Source organism: Myotis daubentonii, chromosome 1 (genome assembly GCF_963259705.1).
Source record: "Myotis daubentonii chromosome 1, mMyoDau2.1, whole genome shotgun sequence".
Taxonomy (NCBI): domain Eukaryota; kingdom Metazoa; phylum Chordata; class Mammalia; order Chiroptera; family Vespertilionidae; genus Myotis; species Myotis daubentonii.
Window position 1 is genome coordinate 24,741,556 of NC_081840.1, and position 22,495 is coordinate 24,764,050.

The 22,495-nt window shown below is 41.9% G+C and overlaps 1 protein-coding gene across 31 annotated transcripts in view; it reads right to left on the minus strand.

Annotated features, from left to right (window-relative positions):
• The window catches only part of SIPA1L1 (signal induced proliferation associated 1 like 1), a 352,094-nt gene that overhangs the window by 312,906 nt on the left and 16,693 nt on the right, over positions 1 to 22,495 (minus strand). For all 31 annotated transcript variants that reach the window (XM_059691698.1, XM_059691696.1, XM_059691712.1 and 28 more), the window contains one exon: positions 3,244 to 3,338. The gene's annotated coding sequence lies outside the window, so the exon portion shown is untranslated. The remainder of the gene's footprint in view (positions 1 to 3,243; positions 3,339 to 22,495) is intronic.

The window sequence follows — 22,495 nt, forward strand, 5'->3', positions numbered from 1 at the left end:
CAGCCAGGGCTGCCAGGGCTGCGAGGGCCGAGCCCCTTGCACAAATTTCGTGGATCGGGCCTCTTACTAAGACATAAAAATCCTTTGTGCTAGGTACTTTGCAGATTTGAAAACATGTTATGGGAAAACATCTTATAAATAATACATGCTTTACAAATGTAAGGGATTATTATTCATTCATTCAAACATGTACTATATCTTCTTCTAAGTGCCAGGCATGTGCTTAGGATGGAGAGGAAAGGCATTGCCCTCAAGAAGCTGGGAAGCTATCACATCCTTAAACAACTACTGAACAGTGAAACCACAGCAGCAGCAACACAAAGATGGTGATGACCAGCCCAGCCCTGGGACAAAGGCGCACAGGAGTTATGGTGAGAAGACGGCTTAGAGGGGCCTGCACAAAGGAGACCCTTGGGCTAGATCTTGGCATTTACATCACACCCAGGCAAGTATTGAGGAGAACCAAAGGTTCTCAGAGAGAAGTGTTGGGATCCTGGAGGTACCTGAGACCTTTTCAGGAGGTCTGTAAGGTTGAAACTATTTTAATAAAAAAACTAAAACACATCCCAAATTAGAAATAACCCAAATTCCCTCCAACTCGTAAACAGACAAACTGCAGTATATTCTTACATTGGAGTAAGGCTCAGCAATAAAAAGGAACAAATTAGTGATACACACAACTGCATTGGATGAATCTCAAATGCATTATGTTAAAGGAAAGAAGCCAGACTCAAAAGGCTACAGACTGTATGATTCCATTTATGTGGCATTTGGGCAAAAGCAAACTAAAGGGCTAGGAAATAGGTCAGAGGGTATGAGGCTAAGGGTAGGAGAACATTTTGGGGAAATGGAAATGTTCTATAACTTCATTGTGGTTACACAACCATACATGTTTGTCAAAACACAGAGAAGAACTGCACACTAGAAAGGGTAGGTTTCACTTTATAATGTTATACCTCAATAAATCTTGACGTTTAAAAATAACACCATGCTACCTGCCTGTTTCACTCTCATTTTCTCACAATTGTACCATGTTCCCCAGAAGCTGCATGACTGCGATTATGTCATCACTCTGCACTAAGGAAATGTATATTCCCTTGGGGGGTTTTTTATTTTAATTTATTTAGTTTATTTTATTTTTTCATCACCATTTATCCCATCTATGCCCTCTTCCACCTCCACCCGCCTCCCTACCCCTGCAATCACCACACTGTTGTCCATGTCCATGAGTTCTCTCTTTTTTTTTCTTTTTTGCTCAATGCCTCCAACACTCCACCAATACCACCACCCCCACCACCACCTCGAGCTGTCTGCCTGCTCTCTGAGTCTGTCTCTATTTTGCTTGGTAGTTCAATTTGTTCATTAAATTCCACATATGAGTGAAATCCTATGGTTCTTGTCTTTCTCTGACTGGCTTATTTCATTTAGCATAATGTTCTCCAGGTCCATCATGCTGTCTCAAAGGGTAAAATTCTCTTCCTTTTTACAGCAGAGTAGTATTCCATTATGTAAATTTTTCTCGGTTTTAATTTCAATAGTGAAGGATATAATCAACCTTTCCTCTAATACAGCGGTTCTCAACCTGTGGGTCTCTTGGGGCTTCAACAATTTAACAATATAAAGGGATTCTGAGACCAAAAAGTTTGAGAATCACTGCCATAGATAACAGGGAGGCCCTGAAATGTTCTAAGCAGAGAGTAATAAGACCCAGCTTTACAAAGAGTGATGCAGGGAAATTAGTTAAGAAGTTACTGCAAAGCTCTGATTAAGGCTGACCTCAGGGTGCACAGGAAAGAAATTATGTCCACACAGCATCTGTGGTGTGTTACAAACCCCGAGCCAGTTCCTCCCCACTGTGCTGTCTTTGCTGGTGTGCTAATAATGCTTTCCAGAGTAAATCCTGCTAACTGGCAATGTAGGTAGGAAACTAAATCTGCTATAAGAAGCATCCTACAATGCATTACTGATAAGTGATTTTTGGATTATTCGCTCAATTGCCAATCATTTAAAACTGAGTTTCACATATTTTAAAATTGGAAAGTCACCAGCCTAAAGAGGTATAGAAACTAATTTAGAAGTGACTCACTACCTCAAAGTAAATTAGGGAAATTAGGTAATTGCTTAAAAAGCTGATATATTACTTCTTTGAAATGTGCTTTCATTTGCATCCAGAAACACTATGACAATCCCAACTCAGCACAATTTTTTCTGTGCAATCAATGTGGGGTTTTGGGGGTGTTTTTCTGGAAGGAGAGAGGGGGAAAGTGTTTGGTTTTGGTCTGCACAGTTCCCTTTCCTCCTGGGAAAATTCATTTCTGAGTTCTAACCCTGTAAATTGTAAATTATCTCAGGTGCAGATCTTTTTCTTTAATCTTCTCATGCCCAGAATTATTATAAATACTTTGGGATGCCACAAAGGTAGAGAAATTAACCTTAAAACCATCCATGTCATTAAGTTCTATATATATAGAAAATACATGATAGATAGATAGATACATAGATACATAGATAGATACAAAGAAAGAAAGAAAGAAAGAAAGAAAGAAAGAAAGAAAGAAAGAAAGAAAGAAAGAAAGATAGAAAGAAAGAACGAACGACAGACAGTAGATCAATTAATCAATCTGGGAGGAAAACGGCAGGTATTAGAGCAGTGGTTCTGAACCTTCCTAATGCCGCGACCCTTTAATACAGCTCCTCATGTTGTGGTGACCCCCAACCATAAAATTATTTTCGTTGCTACTTCATAACTGTAATTTTGCTACTGTTATGAATTATAATACAAATATCTGATATGCAAGATGTATTTTCATTGTTACAATTTGAACATAATTAAAGCATAGTGATTAATCACAAAAACAATATGTAATTATATATGTGTTTTCCGATGGTCTTAGGCGACCCCTGTGAAAGGGTCGTTCGACCCCCAAAGGGGTCGCGACCCACAGGTTGAGAAGCGCTGTATTAGAGGAAAGGATGATTTCCTTCCCCTAAAAGGAACAAAAACTTATAGTTTTACAAGCCACTTTAAATGGGCATGAATATGTTTTAACTGCCACCACATATAGCTTCTCTAAATATTCCATGTAGCCAACCCCATTGACACCTCTTAGGGAACCCTGAACAGGTAAAAACCTGTCTGGAAAATTCAATGTGCCACCTATACATGTGAAAGGGGGCAAGGGTAACTCTAGACTTCTGCAAAGTAGCTGTGTATTGTTAATATAAAGAAAATTAGATCCTTACCTGAAAGTATAGTCCTTTTGATCTACCTCTAACATAAAAATCTTGGAAATTAGGTTGCAGTCAGTACTACAGGAGATTCCAATTTGAAACTGAACCTGTGGATTGAAAAGAGGAAAATAATTAATTTGAAATACATGCCCAATGAAGATAAAAACATCAATCTGATCAAAGATGAAATTTCCTACACTTGTTGAAGCCAAATGGTTTCTGCAGGAAACCTGTTTTCTGTGACTCAAACCCAAAAGGGAAAATGTGGGTGGCTCTTCCTGTCTTACCACCAAGAGTCAGCCAATTGGCTGGTGAAGTTTTCACACAACGGAAGCTCAAACTCTAGCCTTCCATCTGCTCCAATACTGTCATACCTTAGCGAAATAAAAGAGGAATAAAGGCTTTCTTCAGACTCACAGTAAGTCTTTAATGGAATACCTTGGCGTATTCTATCTGAGCAAAGTGCCAAGTTCTTCAAAACTTCAAATCCAGACGATGTGAAAAATAATGAGAGCAAAATCACAAAATAATTCAGGGACTTGAGAACTATCTCTGACTTTGGAGCTATGATTTATGAAAAATGACAAGTGAACCTCTCTTGGGTGCTAAGCGACAATAGCAGTGTAACTGTGGAGCAGGGGCTTCCAGCCCAGCCATCTTACCCAGACTGCACTTCTTCCCCACCAAAGTCACTCACCATTTGCCAAGACGTGCCTTCCAACACATACCATATATGAACTGCTAAACACAACTCTGCCAGGCTGGGATAAGAATTCAATAATTCAATAGGGTATTTCTGCATCTCCACCTAGAGCTAGTAAACTGGCTGGTGTGATACAGACTTAACTGAAAACACACACAACAGTATGCACGCCTTCCAGGAGAAAAAGAGCATGGGTATGTGATACTAGCATGGTAAAACAATCGTGTATAGTAAGTCCTCAATTACCGTCGCCAATAGGTTCTACAGCTTTAAGTGAAATGACATATAATATGACCAATTTTGCCACAAATAAAATTTAAGTTTCTAGGCATCTCATCAACATTATAATGAGACATTATTAGAGGACCTGCTATACACACATCTGCCAAAGGCCTCCTATAATTTACACCTACAATCAAAACAATAATCTGCAAGCACAAGGCAATAAAAACTCAGAAGGCTACTTCCAACAGTAATACTGGGACTCCAAGTGGCAAACTGCTCAGGGTTAGCAACTGTCCATTACCTAAACATTGCAGGCCCAATATGAAAATTCCTCATGTCTTAGACGTTGTCTCAAAATGCTAAGAGTCTCATATAAAAGGACCTTTTGTGAGCCACCAGGGACTGCTAAGAAAGTTCTCGCCTGGTTTCTCTGGTAGTCACGCAGGAAACTCACTGACCAGACGAAAGCAAGGGGTACTGGCTCCCAAAATCTTCACCGCCAGGGAACTATTTTGTGTGGAAACAATGAAACCTGAAATAACGCACAACTGTTTGTATGTTTAAATTTTAGAAAATATGTGGATGGAGGCACTAAGCAGATCATGAACAAATACAGATCATAAACTTTTAGAGTTGGAAATAACCTCAGTATCCCATTTACCACAGTAAAACCCTCATTTTACAAGCAATATTAAGTCAGGATCTCCTGACTGCCAGCTTAGTGTTCTTCCTATGATGCCCGGCTTTCTAATCAATTGTGGAAACAGAATTTTGGGGCATATAAAAATAAAGTCATAATTCAGTGGCATGGTAAGTCACACTTAACCATGTATTACAAAAAAAAAAACTATTTACATAAAAGATTACAAAATAAGAACCTTTAGAGCAAGCATGTCAAACTCACAGCCCACAGGCCACATATGGCCCACGATGAATATTTTGGTTGCCCAGCCAATATAACGGTATGTAAGAAAAGTTTTAATAAAAATTTCATAACTTAATTTGTACAATATCCTGTTATACATAATCCTATATAATAAAAGGCTAATATGCAAATTGGCCCAACAGCAGAATAACCAGTCACAATGACAAGCACTGACCACCAGGGGCAGACGCTCAATACAGGGTGAGAGCCACTCAGCCAGAAGCCGGGCTCACGGATGGCTGCAGCAGCACTAAAGATGTCCAAAGATGTTTGAGCGCCACAGGCCTAAGCCAGCAGTCGGACATCCCCCAAGGGCTCCCAGACTGCGAGAGGTTGCAGGCTGGGCTGAGGGACCCCTCCAAGTCCACAAATTTCGTGCACTGAGCCTCTAGGTATTGATAACGAACTACGTTTGCTAAGGACTGATTACTATAATCACGTTGCATTCATTTCCCTTACACGCCTTTCACACAGGAGCACCATCTCTCTCCACTAATAATAGCAGCAAATACTTTAGCAGCCGATTGCCGTGTCATTAGTCTTGTACTGATTTGTTTGGTGTGCGCAACAGAAAATATTTTGCTTTTGGAGACCAAGAAAAATAGGTTTATTTGTGTTATACTTATTAATCTGTACAGTTATTCAGTGTCTGGTAAGTTAATGTTCAATAAAAATATTAATTTTTATTAAAATGTACTATTTTATGTTAACGATTACTCATTTACTTCAGCCCTTTGTATTCAGCATGTCTCTATCAAATAAACCTACGTTTCTATGATAATTGAAGCTTTTGTTTTTTTGCAGCCCACATAAACTTAAACCTTGTTTATTTGGCCCATGTTCGCCTTTGAGTTTGACATGCTTGCAGTATTCCCTGCTGGGGAAGTGGTAGGGTGGAGATTGGCTGTCTTTCTCCACACAAGTATGGTCTAACTTCATGGTCAGGGAAAAGTATATACAAATTATCTATACAAATCATTATCTCTCTCTCTGTCTCTGTCTCTTTCTCTCTCTTTTTAAATCAATCACTTCCAAACTACTGGAAGTGAAAAGATACAAAACAGGGTATCTTATTTCACTTAAACAGAATGTTGAAATGACAGAAAGAGTAATCTTTTCTTCTCAAATTGAAATTTAAAATATTTTCTACGTAAGGTATTTTCACTGTACTATCATTAATTCCCTCTAATATAATATTTAACATCAAAAGAGATCATGTAGAATTGTTTCCCTGCTGTAATTTTCTTTAAAACTCTGATTTTTTTAAGCGTTCTAAGACAGCCTATGGTGATCTTTCATTCTGTTCATGTCCTCAAGTTCCAAATGATATTCCTCAATAAGCACATTTTTTGCAAAGAAACAAAACAAAAACAAAAAACAAACAAAAAATACCACATGCTAATACACTTAAAAAGAAAAGTCCATAAATAATTTATATAGGATGAAATATCTGCATAAATTTTTAAAAAATTGTTAAGCTCTGGCTGGTTGGCTCAGTGGATAGAGCATCAGCCTGCAGACTGAAGGGTCCTGGATTCGATTCTGATCAAGGGCATATGCACAGGTTGCGGGCTCAATCCCCAGTGGGGAGCATGCAAGAGGCAGCAGACCAATGATTCTCTCTCATCATTGATGTTTCTATCTCTCTCCCTCTCCCTTCCTCTCTGAAATCAATAAAAATATATTTTAAAAAATTTTAAGCTAAAACATAAATCTCTATACAAATTCATAATTGTTCCCTGGATTATCTCCAAAGACAGTCTATACACACCTCTCCTAATAAGGATACTTCATTGAAAATTTGTGATAAAAATTAGTACCTACTCTGCCATGAATTAGTTGTGTGATATTAGACAAATCATTTAAGCTTTGGACTTAACATCTTCCTAAGACATTAAGTATTACCTTTATTTCCCTTGAATTCTAGAAGTCAAATACATCTTTAAATAATAATGTTAGTCTTTATAAACTACAGTATATCCTAGAACTTATTAGGAGACGACCACCAGCTTCGCTAAGTGAACATTTTAAGACACTGTATACTCTAATTTAATGAACTGTGCCTCCTTGTCTCACGTCTCAGCTTTTCCAACAAAGGTTCAGAATGTACTTTCACATCTGGACGACTCTGCAGAAACCTTTTCCACTCCACAGAGACCTCGGTTCCTCCCACTTCCCTCACCATTGCCTCAGTACCTCATACTCTTAAATCTGTTTCGTTTTGCCACAATGTTGAAAATGAAAATAAGAAAGTAAATAAATGGAGAAAAATAAAATGAAAAGCTAAGTCATTTGTTTAAAACCAGCCCTGTCCAAGTCTATATATGAAAAAGACTGTGTGTGTTTTTATCATTTTGTAATCTAGATTTTAATAGTTAAAGAATGTGTTCCACTGATAATATCTGAAAATCTTATGATTTTTTTCATCTGAATCCAAGTTCCTTGTTTATTGCCAAAAAAAGGCAAAGAGATTCCAGAACACTGCTTATTTTCTTTACAATCCAAATGATGAGTCTGCCATCCCCAATGAGTTCATGAATAAAATAATAACTAGGGTTCAGAATCTGTGTTTTTACTAATAGGAATCCTAAAGAATATCTGCTTGCCGAAACCGGTTTGGCTCAGTGGATAGAGCATTGGCCTGCGGACTGAAAGGTCCCAGGTTCGATTCCGGTCAAGGGCATGTACCTGGGTTGCGGGCACATCCCCAGTAGGAGATGTGCAGGAGGCAGCTGATCGATGTTTCTCTCTCATTGATGTTTCTAACTCTCTATCTCTCTCCCTTCCTCTCTGTAAAAAATCAATAAAATATATTTTTTTTAAAAAAGAATATCTGCTTTTGCCAAGTTCATTCATTCAACATATATTTATTGAATATCTACTATAGGGCCGGTACTATTTATTCTTCATGCTAAGGATACACAAATTGAGAAAAATCTGCCTTTATGGAGCTAATAGCCTGGAAGAGACACCATAAGCAATCAACATAATATACAAACTATCTGTTATGTAATGTTAGAAGGGATATGTGCTATTAAAAAGAAAAAGGCCAGAATGGCAGAATAAAGGGGTTCAGAATGAATGGAGTAAAGGTGGACTGCAATCTTTAGACTATGTCAGATACGATGCACTGCAAAGGCAGCTCCGAGCAAAGACTTGTCGGTGACAAATTAGACAGACCAAAGTTTCCTAGTAATTCTGATCTTGTACTAAATATGCAAGTAATAACGAATGCCTTATCCAGAGTTGTATATGAGCAAATTTATGAACTGCCCAGAAGTATAAACAGAAGAGAGCTGTTTATAAGCACCCTTCATTTTTGTAGTTTGGTGTACCAAGTGAAACTTACATCTTCAATTAGGTGTCCCCTGCCCCCCAAGTGTGGTTTTGAACAAAAGTCATACTTCTGTGATTCATTTTCCTTAAAACTCAAGAATAAATTTACAAGTATTCAGTGAACACATACAAGCACACCAATGTCATCCAACCAACATCAGCCCCTGGAGACAACCCGACTACTTACATCAGGACTTAAATGTCAAGATTGGAACGCAAGAGAGGGAAAACCTCTGCTTTCCTAGAGGGCTCTGTGGGAAAAGGCCTCGCCACTAACCCTGAGCAAATCACTTCACCCCCTGGGCTTAAATTTCCCTCAGCTACAAAATCAGGGGCCTGGACCATGTGATGTCCAGTTTCTCCCACCAAAGAGTAATTCTGAACAAAATTCTTACTTCTGTGATTCATTTTCCTTAAAACTCAAGAACAAATTTCCAAGTATTCACTTGATACATAAAAATTGTATTATTTCAAATAGGTGCTGTAATGGCCATGTTATTCAAGAGGCCCATAACCTTTGGCCCATTTTCCAAGTAGAATTTAAAAATGAAAACAAATAAATAAATCGGGGATGGGAGGATTATGTTTCCTGCTTCCCCACCCTTTAGTACGGGGAGACTTATGAGCTATGTTCTGCCAACCAGACACACCACAGAGGACTCCTTAAGAATGGAGTTAGCTGGGGAAAGAAGCAAGGTGGCAGAGCGTGTGGCATCCATTCTGCTGGCAGACAAAAGTGAAGGGATTCTGGCCATGGCTTCTCTTTGGAGCATCCCCACCCAGGCAGGGGCAGCAGCTCCTTGGAGAGCCAGTTCCACAGTGCAGCATGGGCCCCCACAGTACAGAACTGACCCCACAGTGCAGAACTGGCCCCCACAGTACAGAACTGACCCCCACAGTACAGAACTGACCCCACAGTGCAGAACTGGCCCCCACAGTACAGAACTGGCCACCACAGTACAGAACTGGCCCCACAGTACAGAACTGGCCCCCACAGTACAGAACTGACCCCACAGTACAGAACTGGCCCCCACAGTACAGAACTGACCCCACAGTACAGAACTGACCCCCACAGTACAGAACTGGCCCCCACAGTACAGAACTGACCCCACAGTACAGAACTGACCCCACATTGCAGAACAGGCCCCCACAGTACAGAACTGGCCCCCAGAGTACAGAACTGACCCCACAGTACAGAACTGACCCCACAGTACAGAACTGACCCCCACAGTGCAGAACTGGCCCCCACAGTACAGAACTGACCCCACAGTACAGAACTGGCCCCCACAGTACAGAACTGGCCCCCACAGTACAGAACTGACCCCACAGTACAGAACTGACCCCCACAGTGCAGAACTGGCCCCCACAGTACAGAACTGACCCCACAGTACAGAACTGACCCCCACAGTACAGAACTGGCCCCCACAGTACAGAACTGACCCCACAGTACAGAACTGACCCCACAGTGCAGAACTGGCCCCCACAGTACAGAACTGGCCCCCAGAGTACAGAACTGACCCCACAGTACAGAACTGACCCCACAGTACAGAACTGACCCCCACAGTGCAGAACTGGCCCCCACAGTACAGAACTGACCCCACAGTACAGAACTGGCCCCCACAGTACAGAACTGGCCCCCACAGTACAGAACTGACCCCACAGTACCGAACTGACCCCCACAGTGCAGAACTGGCCCCCACAGTACAGAACTGACCCCACAGTGCAGAACTGGCCCCCACAGTACAGAACTGACCCCCACAGTACAGAACTGGCCCCCACAGTACAGAACTGACCCCACAGTACAGAACTGACCCCACAGTACAGAACTGGCCCCCACAGTACAGAACTGACCCCACAGTACCGAACTGACCCCCACAGTACAGAACTGGCCCCCACAGTACAGAACTGACCCCACAGTACAGAACTGACCCCACAGTACAGAACTGGCCCCCACAGTAAAGAACTGGCCCCCGGAGTACAGAACTGACCCCCACAGTACAGAACTGACCCCACAGTACAGAACTGACCCCCACAGTACAGAACTGACCCCACAGTACAGAACTGACCCCCACAGTACAGAACTGGCCCCCACAGTACAGAACTGACCCCACAGTACAGAACTGACCCCACAGTGCAGAACTGGCCCCCACAGTAAAGAACTGGCCCCCAGAGTACAGAACTGACCCCACAGTACAGAACTGGCCCCCACAGTACAGAACTGACCCCACAGTACAGAACTGACCCCCACAGTGCAGAACTGGCCCCCACAGTACAGAACTGACCCCACAGTACAGAAGTGGCCCCCACAGTACAGAACTGGCCCCCACAGTACAGAACTGGCCCCCACAGTACAGAACTGGCCCCCACAGTACAGAACTGGCCCCCACAGTACAGAACTGACCCCACAGTACAGAACTGACCCCACAGTACAGAACTGACCCCACAGTGCAGAACTGGCCCACACAGTACAGAACTGACCCCACAGTACAGAACTGACCCCACAGTGCAGAACTGGCCCCCACAGTACAGAACTGGCCCCCACAGTACAGAACTGACCCCACAGTACAGAACTGACCCCACAGTACAGAACTGACACCCACAGTGCAGAACTGGCCCCCACAGTACAGAACTGGCCCCCACAGTACAGAACTGACCCCACAGTACAGAACTGACCCCCACAGTACAGAACTGACCCCACAGTACAGAACTGACCCCACAGTACAGAACTGACCCCACAGTACAGAACTGGCCCCCACAGTACAGAACTGGCCCCACAGTACAGAACTGGCCCCCACAGTACAGAACTGGCCCCCACAGTACAGAACTGGCCCCCACAGTACAGAACTGACCCCACAGTACAGAACTGGCCCCCACAGTACAGAACTGACCCCACAGTACAGAACTGACCCCACAGTACAGAACTGACCCCCACAGTACAGAACTGACCCCACAGTGCAGTACTGGCCCCCACAGTACAGAACTGACCCCACAGTGCAGAACTGGCCCCCACAGTGCAGAACTGGCCCCACAGTGCAGAACTGGCCCCCACAGTACAGAACTGGCCCCCACAGTACAGAACTGACCCCCACAGTACAGAACTGGCCCCACAGTACAGAACTGACCCCACAGTACAGAACTGACCCCCACAGTACAGAACTGACCCCACAGTGCAGAACTGGCCCCCACAGTACAGAACTGACCCCACAGTGCAGAACTGGCCCCCACAGTACAGAACTGGCCCCCACAGTACAGAACTGACCCCACAGTGCAGAATTGGCCCCCACAGTACAGAACTGGCCCCCATAGAGCATCATTGCCCCCCCCCAGTGCAGCTCTGGCCCCCACAGGGCAGCAATGGCCCCCCCACAGTGCAGAACTGGCCCCCAAAGTGCAGAACTGGCCCCCATGGTGCAGCACTGGCCCCCACGGTGCAGAACTGGCAACCGTTCCCAGAAACTCAGCCTACAGTCTCTTTCTTCAGCCCTCCTAATGATTGCTAAGCTACCTATTCCCTTTAATAAGTCCTGTTGTGCTTACTCTAGCTACACTAGATCTTAGTATCTGTAACTAAAAACTCTGACCGATTCACCAAGCACATATTCCTTTCACTGTTTCTCATACAAGAGCTGAGACTGAAAGAAACAAGTGACACAGAACATTCTGCTATAAGTCAAGAGTTTTGTTTCAAGCCAGGGCTCAAGTCCACAATCAACACTCACAACCTCTCCTTATATGTACTTTCTCATAAATTTCATCACCTCTGCCATGCACGAAGAAGAAAATGATTTTTACCTAACTAATTTTCTATCAATAAAGAGTGTGATGATAGTAAGTTGGCAAGATTTTGAGAACAGAATACAATAAACATCCTCCTTTTTACCAGCTCGAGTTTGTGGAGAATCCTGCAGTGTTAGGTAGCACAGAACCTTCCCAAACTGCAGACAAGGTGATCTAATGCTGTGTTGGAATGCCAGAATGATCAGCGCTCCGTGCCAAGGCACAACTTGATTCACAAAGCAGCGATGAACTTTTCACTTATTTTCTCCCATCCCTCGGGGCAAGACAGTCAAGTTAAAACCACAGACACATCAGGTAACTAAAATATGACACTATTACCTAATGCCAAAAGCAGACTGGAAATGCAGAGGAGTATGCATGTTAAAGTTCTCTTCTTGGTAGAAAGACATTACGTCCCATAAAACCAGTTGGCAAGGATGGGAAAGTTGTTAGTAACACTGTTCTTTAACATGGTCACAGAGTTTTACAAAGGATATTGGATAACTTTGAGTAATCAAATTACTCATTATGAAACTGCACAAGATATTTCCCAGGTAATACTCAAAGGCAACACTTTCACATACGAGATCACTTACACACTTCTGAGGCTTTCTAATGACACTGATTCTCACTGAGAAGGCGTCTCAATGGTCTGCCGAATAGAAGATGGTATCCAATTCAAAGGAAAGCACCAGTACGCCTCAACAGAGATTCAAAACAAGTCTGCTTGTTCGTGCCAACCAAGCTATGGGTCACGGACACTCCTCTCCACCTTCGTTACTACAGTACCACTTCCCCCTCCTGCTGCCCCACATGACTTTTACCAAATACTTTGTAGTTACACTTAGCTGTAACATTGGGGGCGGGGGGTAGGGGGATGGTATACCCAAAGGTTAAAACATAGCTGTATTTGTCCCTAAGGACAAGACAAATCAATTTGCTAAAGAAAACTGGGAACTTGGCTACTTCAACACAAAATTTTAGAAACAGTAATTTCATAGAGCCCAATAGCAAAGAAGATACTAAGATGAGTGTCAGCCTTACTATGATTGCACGTGTACCATATGTGCTTTTAGGAGGCATCTGGCTCTCTTTTTTTAAGAGATGAAGTATTTCTGGGCTAGAAATGACACATGGCCTACTCTGACCATGTTTTTTATGGTTTCTCATATTTAGACTCTAACCTCAATCAATCTTACTGCAAGTTTCAGGACAGATATGATGCTCATTTATTAATAGTATCAAAATCAAAGGATATATACATAATGCTACAGACCAGTGATTCCCAAAGTTGGTCTGCAAAACAACATCAGCATCTGTGGGTCTTCAGAGAAATGAGAAAAAAAAGCAAAAAAAAAAAAACAAAAAAAAAAACTTGTTCATGAGTATTTCAGAAAGCTAAATTTATTCAATTTAAAGGATTGCCTTTTATTCTGAGGTTATGTCCTTCCCATTTTTTTTCATTTATTTTATTATTTTGGTATTCAAATGGCCTTTCTTTATAAAATGCTGAAAAACTATTTTGATTACATGCATAAAATGCAAAGGTTTGGCTATAATTAACTCCGGATCTTCTTTGCCTTTCCTGTCTCCCATGTCCCAACTTCCCTCCACCTAATGCCATTCTTGACTCCTCTTGTTCACAGCACTCCCAGACCTTAAGCATATCCTGTCAGCCTTACTCTCCAAATGTGTCCATAGTCAACCACTCTCACCATCACAGTGAAGATCTAGAACATTTCCATTACTCAAAAAGTGGAATCAAGTGGCCAGTGAACATGAAAAGGTGCTCAATCGCATTAGTCTTCAGGGAAAGGCAAGTTAAAGCCGCAATGGATATTTCTACACACCTGCCAGAACAGCTAAAGTCCAATGGCAGGCAATACGGAGAGTTGCCAAGAATGTGGAGCTGTCATATACTGCTGATGGCTGTGTAAACTGATACAACCACTTCGGAAAACTGTTTCTCGGTGTCTACTAAAGTGAATATACACATACCGCATGACCCGGCAAGTCCACTCCTAATTATAGCCCCTGTAGATGTCTTTACAGAAAGACATACACAGGGATGTTCAAGGCAGCACTAAATAAATCAACTGCAAATACGTGCAAGAACATGAATGAACCTCACAAACACAATGTTGAGGGAAAGAAGCTAGAAACAAACGAATATATTATGCATGATCACGTTAATATAAAGTTCACAAACTGACCCAAAAAACTAAGCTATAGTTTAGTAGTTGAGGTGTAATGCTTTGACTGGAAGGTGGGAACCAGGCCTTCTGAGGGTCTAGCAATATCTGTTTCTTAATCTGAGTCTGATTATACAGTGTAGTCGCTTTGTGAAAATCTATCCCACTATATCTGTGCTTTCTGCACTTTCCTATATGTTTGTAAAAACTAACGTATGGTGTTAGAAGTCAAAGAGTGGTTACTTCTGAGGAAAAAGGAGGGCTAGTGATCACAAAGAGACAACTGAGAGCTTCTGAGGGGCTGTGAATGTTCTCTTTCTTGATCCTGCATGGTGAGGACACGTGTATTCATTTCCTGATCATTTATTTAAGCTGTATATTTACGATTTGTGCCTTTGATGTGTATTATAATTTTAAAGTTTTTTTTTAAAATAACTGTGGTAATTTCACATTTTTTCCTAGCAGCTACAGATCATCCTAGGAATAATCTCAATAAACATTTGTAGCCATAGCCGACTCTCTTGTTCCATGCTTATTACGTGCCCTTTTCTCTTTTGTGCACCACTTAAAATCTGGCTTCCTAAGAAAGGAAAGAGATGCCCTGGCCTGGTGGCTCAGTTTGATGGAGTGTCCCGTACACCAAACGGTGGCAGGTTCAATCCCCAGTCAGGGCGCATATAGGAAGCAACTAATCAATGTTTCTCTCTCTCTCTCCTTCTTTCTCTCCCTCTAAAAATCAATGAAAACATATTCTAGGGTGAAGATTGAAGAAAAAAAAGGAAAAGACAACACAGAACAGGAGCAAATGTTTGCAAATCACTTATCTGATAGAAGATTTGTACACTCAATAATAAAAAGACAATGTTTTAATAAGAAGAGGCTCTAAACAGACATTTCTCCAAAGAAGACATATAAATAACCGATAAACAACGAAAAGAGGCTCAACATCATTAGTCATTAAGGAAATGCAAATCAGCAGATGGGAGGGAGGTTGCTGGGAATGGATAAAAAGGGGAAGGCATTAAGATGTGCAAATTGCCAGTTATAAAATCAGTCAAGGGGAATATAGTCAATAATATTGTAAGAACCATGTATGGTGTCAGATGGGAAGTAGATCGCTTCATAAGTTATATAAATGTCTAACCACTATATTGTACACCTGAAGTAATATAATGTGTCATGGCATGTATTGGTTGCGGGCACATCCCCAGTTGGGGGTGTGCAGGAGGCAGCTGATCGATGTTTCTCTCTCGTCGATATTTCTAACTCTCTATCCCTCTCCCTTCCTCTCTGTAAAAAAAAATCAATAAAATATATATATTTATTTTTAAAAGTTTAGAGTTACTACATAAGCCAGCAATTCCATCCCAAGAGAAATGAAACACGTGCACACAAAGACTTACACATTAATAGAGGCATTATTCTTAATACCCAAAAAGTGAAAACAATCCAAATGTCCATCCAAATGTCATAAATGAATTAACAAAATGTTATATATCCATACAGTGGAATATTACTCAGCAATAAGAATTAAGAACTGAGCCCTAACTGGTTTGGCTCAGTGGATAGAGCATCAGCCTGTGGACTGAAAGGTCCCAGGTTCGATTCCGGTCAAGGGCATGTACCTCGGTTGCGGGCACATCCCCAGGAGGAGGTGTGCAAGAGGCAGCTGATCGATGTTTCTCTCTCATCGATGTTTCTAGATCTCTATCCTTCTCCCTTCCTCTCTGTAAAAAATCAATAAAATATATTTTTAAAAAAAGAATTAAGAACTGATACGTGCTCACAAAAGACCACGTATTACATGATTCCATTTACATGAAACACCCAAAATAGGCAAATCTATACAGACAGAAAGTACATTAGTGGTTGCTTAAGTCTGAGGGGAGGGGAAGGGGAAGTGAGAGCTAAAAGACATGGGTTTCTTTCTGAGGTGATGAGGATGTTCTAAAATTGACTGCGGTGATAGTTGTACATAGCTGTGAATGCACTAAAAACCATGGAACTCTGTACATTTTTAAATGGGCTAATTCTATGGCATGTGAATCATATATCAATAAAGCTACTTTTTAAAAATCTGGCTTCTTCTGCAATGGCCCTAAATAGCAGTGCTGCCGTCTTCAGAAGCGGGCCCCATTTTTGCTCATTAGTGTGATTAGAATCCTACAGTCACAACTTTTGTTTCTTAAAGTTTTCCATCCAGCTAGATGAAATCATATTCCTTTTCATAGTTCTGCTGGCCTTGGAGGTACACTGATTTTCTCTGAACTTTGTGAAATCTCTTTCTAAAATTCTAGGCCCTAAGACTCTCTTCCATCATGAAGAAACTCCAAGATGAAACAGCCACTTTCACCCAAATTCTTGGCATGAATCAGTCACAATTTCCACTTTCTACCTTCTAAAACTGGAATTACAAATAATCCAGATGTCTCCATTTACAGGGTTGTGACTTCCACAAATACATAGGGAGTTGAAATGCACCACTGACAAACTACCGTATTCCTGCACCAGCTTTGAATTTACACACATTTATTCAGGGATGAGTTCAAGATTAGGCTGTGGGAATACGAAGTTGCAAAAGACGCAGCCCTGGCCTTCAAGGTCTAATGGAAGGAGCAAACACAGAAAAATAATTTTAATACAATTTGGCAAAGCTCCCCCAGCTTCCCTCTACCTTGGTATTTAAAAAGTAAATTGTAATTTTCTGTTATTCATCTGTCAACTTGATTGCTCTCATGAGGATGGACGGTCCCTTTGGGTCTCAAGGCTAACAGTGCCCTGAACATAGGAGAGCTTCCAACAAACTGTGACTTGAACTGTGTGTGAATGAAAAAGCATGTATGCCAGGAGAACCAAGTATCTCCCACAGAAGTACCCATCCTGCCCCCTTAATCTCTGCTCACTGTTACAAACCCCAGCCACACCGGGTCATAGGACAGTCCTTGCTGAGGCTGGCAGGTAGCAAATTAAAACAGGAAAATACCCAAATTGATTCTTCCCTCTGCTCCCTTCCACCTTCCCCATCTTAGCGCTTGGCTTTCGTAGCCCTAGCCTTCCCCAATCAGACACCCAGGGAAAATATTAAGGACTAGAGGCCCAGTGCACGAATTCATGCACAGATAGGGTCCGGCTGGCCTGCCCCATCAGGGCCAATCAGGACTGGGCCAGCTGGTGGGAGGGACCCTGGGTGGTGGGCAGGCCAGCCCTGCCCCTGGTGGAACTCCCAGTGGAACTTCAAGTCTAGGGGAAAATTTGCATATTAGCCTTTTATTATATAGGATGACCTCACAAAGACGGCTACCCCAGAGATGGGATTTTCCTACATATGCTGATGAACCTTATTTTACAAATCCAAGAACCCACCATTATAACCCAAATGAAGTTGATCTCTCAGTCAGGGTCCTTAAAAATCCAAGGGAAGAGAATAGGAAACCAGAGGAGCTAGGAGGCTTGTAAGAAGGAAGGATGGGTAGTTGACACCTATTGTGTGTGTGCTGCCAAACAACTAACATCCTAAGAGCTCCCATCTACTGGCACTGAATCCAAACTGTGAGAAGGGCGTCATGGTCATTGTCTCATTTCATGGTGACAATAACCTTGTGAATTAAGCATCATCACTGTCCCTGCCTTAAAAACTAAGACAACCCTAGCCGGTTTAGTTCAGGGGATAGAGCGTCAGCCTGTGGACCAAAGGGTCCTGGGTTTGATTCCTGTTGAGGGCATGTACCTGGGTTGGGTTGTAGGCTCCTCCCAGGCCCACACCCTAGTCACCTAGTCAGGGCCCGTGCAGGAGGCAAATCAATCAATGTGTTTCTCTCACATTGATATTACTGTCTTTTCCTCTCTTCCATTCTTTCTAAAAATCAATGGAAAAATATCCTGAGGTAAGAATAAAAAAAAAAAAAAAAAACTAAGACAGAAATTAACGAATTACCTGAGGTCACACTGGTAGGATGGAACCCAGGTCTCTGGTCCCAAAGCCTGCCAATTATTGCGTAACCCAGACAAGCAACTTAGCCTCTGAATCCATTTTCTAACTTTAAACTAGAAAAATGAGGAAAATCACCCTGGCCAGGGTAGCTCAGTTGGTTAGAGTGTCATCCCAATATCCTAAGGTTGTGGGTTTGATCCCTGGTCAGGGCACATACAAGAATCAGGCAATGAATGCATAAATATGTGGAACAACAAATCAATGTTTCTTTCTCTCTCCCCCCCACTCCTCTCCTCTTCTCTCCTCTCTTTCTCTCTCTCTCTCTCTCTCAAAATAAATAAATAAATAAATAAATAAATAAATAAATAAATAAATAAAAAATGAAAGAAAAATGAGGAAAATCCCTTCTTAAATGCAATGAAATTAAATGAGACAATATATCAAAATAAACAGACTCTCAAAAATAAAATTGTTTCTTTTCTTGCTTCTCCTGCTATGAACTCTCTTAGCCTTAACCGATGGTCATGCAGTGGACACACTGTAATTTGTAAATCATCTCTCACATCCTGTCCTAAAGGGTAGGCTCTGTCTTACACATCTAGACTAGATTAAAACAAAATTAATGTTTGAGAAAAGCATTTGGAATGCCAACTACCATTTTACAAAGTTTTAGGACACAACACACTTGTAATTCAGGAACTATGCGCAGAGAAATCTAAGGTCGACACTGCTGCTGGGGTTCTTCCCCAAAGTTTTCTTTCTGAGAAATCCCAGAAACCTTCCCTCAGGCTGCTGTGTTTGATGTCATAGTCCCCCACAGAGCAAACACTGCTGTTTTCCGGGGGCCTCATGCCTCCTCCCCAACAAATTCCACCTTAAAGCCCTTTTTACTGGACAGAGCACTATGATTTGCTTATTCTCAGAAGCCATTTTTAAAAGACAGGAAACATGAAAAAACAAGGGTGATGGTATTACTTGGGTGGGAGAAGGATGGATGACTTTTTTCTTCTTCAGACTTTCTTATATCTTCCAAACTTTCCACAAAGCCTTATGCAATGTGTTCATAATAATAATAAAAAGTAGACAATACATTTAAATTTCATTCATCTCCTGTTGGACATATTTTCCTCAATTCTTCCCAAGTTCCCCGGAGAGCTGGAAGCATCTTGAGAAGAGAACTGCTAAACTTTCTGCACAGCACTCAACACAGTCCCTCATCCACAGCAGGTGCCTGGCACAAAACAGCTCAATAAGTCTTTGCTGGGTGAATGATGAAGATGCAGGTAATACTTAGAAACAGACATTGCCGACGGATGGTGGGTGGACCAAGGTGAAATGTGGCATGCCCTTAATGGACTTAGATTATTGCAATTATGTATCATTATTAAAGAGAGCTTTCAAATAATCAAAGCAGTTAAACATGAAAGACTGCAACCTGAAGACAAGGTGAACCGCTCAAGGTGATTTGTTGCTGCAGTGGTCAGTCGAGGACAGGCCAGTGAACAGGCCTAAGGTCCTTGCGCATCTTGCTGTAATGAGGGCACCCAGAACTGAATTCCTTAAATAGCCTCTGAGCTCTCTGCCCCATTTAGAAGGCACATCGTGGCCCTGGTCAGCCACCAAAACTTAACAATACTTCTAAAGATTAATCTTTGTTCTTAAGATTAAATAATAAGCCTAAATCCTACAGCAAACGGGGTATTAAGATAAAACCACCCCAGCCATGTTATTACGCCACCAACAATCTTTATCTAATAAACCAAAGCAGAAAATCTTGAGGATTTATTTAACAGGAAAGAGAAATCTCAAATATTTGGTTTGCAGAAATGACCTACACATAAAGCTTAAAGAAGGGTACAATAAATTCAATAAACCTATAAGGCCCACAATTTATTAGAAAAGTTAAGGTAGTAAAAAATGTTCTTCTTTTTCACCATGATCTAAGTTAACTAGGTTAACTTTAATAGTGACTTTGATACCTTTTCACAGTCCGGGACCCCTTGGGGGATGTCCAACTGCCGGCTTAGGCCCGCTTCACCTGCTCACTGCTCCTTACTGCTTAGCTTGCTGCTCCTTAGCGCTCCTGCGGAGGCAGGAGAGGCTCCCACTACTGCCACTGTGTTCACCAGCTATGAGCCTGACTTCTGCCTGAGCAGCGCTCTCCCCGTGGTAGTGCACTGACCACCAGGGGGCAGGCTCCTGCGTTGAGCGTCTGCCCCCTGGTTGTCAGTGCGCATCATAACGACTGGTCATTCCACCGGTCATTCCACCAGTTGTTCCGTCAATCATTCCACTGCTCAGTCGATTTGCATATTAGGTTTTTATTATATAGCTGAGGAAAGGAGCAAAGGGGGAAACCAGACATTATAGGCATGTCATTTGGGCAACTTCACCAGGAAGCTGCAATTTCATACTCCCCAGGTAACCACCAGCTCATTCCCTGCAGATCACTGGGGTAAGGAGTCCAACAAAGGAGATAGATGCATGCACAGTGAAGTTGGGGTGACTATGGGAGGTGTCTGTCAGTGAAGATGGGGTGACTACAGGTGTCTTTCACGGGCTTGCATTAGTTCCACTCAGTCTGGTCAATGATCTCTGGGCCAAAATGAGTAGAACCAATGCAAGCCCATGAAAATTTGGGGATACGTAATCCCCCAAAGGAGTTCATTCTCTTGGCTCATGGTGCTTTCTTATTCCTGTTTCTTTGTTCCCTCCAAGCCATGTGGCCATGCGGACCCCTCATGCAATGGACTAATGGACTGCAAATGGGAACACAAACTAAACTAGCCTGATGCTGGACTGCACCTGGCTCCAGCATGAGTGACAACTCTGGACACTGACTCTGATTCTAGCTCTGCTAAAGTCACTTCTTCTTTGGGGGGACAAAGGCAAATGGGATCTCGGAAACTCAGGGGTTTGAGTCCACTGGAATAAAGCTTTCTACAATATTGGATACTCCCATATGAGTCTCAGAAAATTCTTTTTCTGGGGATATCACAAGAAGCCCACAGCAGGGATAAGGATCTCTCTACACCTATAACAACTTTAATTCTGTTTGATGAATTCAGTGCTTCCTAGAACACAATTGATTGCCAAGACTGATCTTACACCTGTTTTTGTATTTTTAATTAACTTCAGTTCATCAACTTCTCTTTTAAAACCTACATATTTCTAATATGCTTCCAGACTCTTAAGATACTTATTTCAAAATAGAGCAGATGCAGACTTCATGACAGCATGATCATATTAGGGCCATAACCGGAAGTCAATGATAACATGACTTCACCACAGAATCCATGGTGCAAGTTGAGAAAGAATTACATCAAGAATATAAATTTCTCACATATCCTGTCTTGTCTTCAGTTGGGAAGTAAAGTTAAGGTGTTCTTACTAGGAAAAAAATTCTGTGGTTATTACAAACTCTGTGAAGATTTATATTTTTTCATCACAACTATAGATATTTACATTTTATCTAGCAATTTGTACTAGAAACATCTGCAACTCCAGGCCTTGAACTTCTCTAGCACGTGTGAGCCCAACATGAGGCTGTTTCCCAGATTTCAGCTAAGTTCAGCTGGTCAGAGAGAACATTCAATGATAACCATCAACTTGACTCCACTGGAAGGGAGAAAATTAAACATATTATCCAAGAATTTTCCCTAGGAGTCTGAGATACTTGCTCTTCTTCCCCTCCTAAAAGTTTACTCATCTACCACTTAATGTTTCTCAGTAAAGCCAGCAACAGAAGGTGAGATAAATTAAAGAAATGGTATCACTCCTGTGAGGACCTCTGGAGAAATGCAAACAGATAGGAGTCTGAAAGCTAGGCGAGTTACTAACCTTTCTAAACTCCAGTTTCACTGTCCTTTAAATGCTGATGGTATCTATTTAACAGGATTTCATAAGGATAAAATGAGATGGTATAAATAAAGAACCTAACGTAGAATTAACCATTGGTAAAGTTCAGCAAAGACATTTATGATCATTATTAACTGAGAACTCTGGAGGTCACCTTGACATCCCAAAGTCCTACAACAGATACATGGAGGGGGAACACACCAAATGGGTCACATGCCAGTTTTGGGAAATCCTGATCATCACTGAAAATATAATAAACAGTCCCTGACTCTCCACTGTGGCTCAACACAGATGAATGGTAAAGTGCATACCAGGCT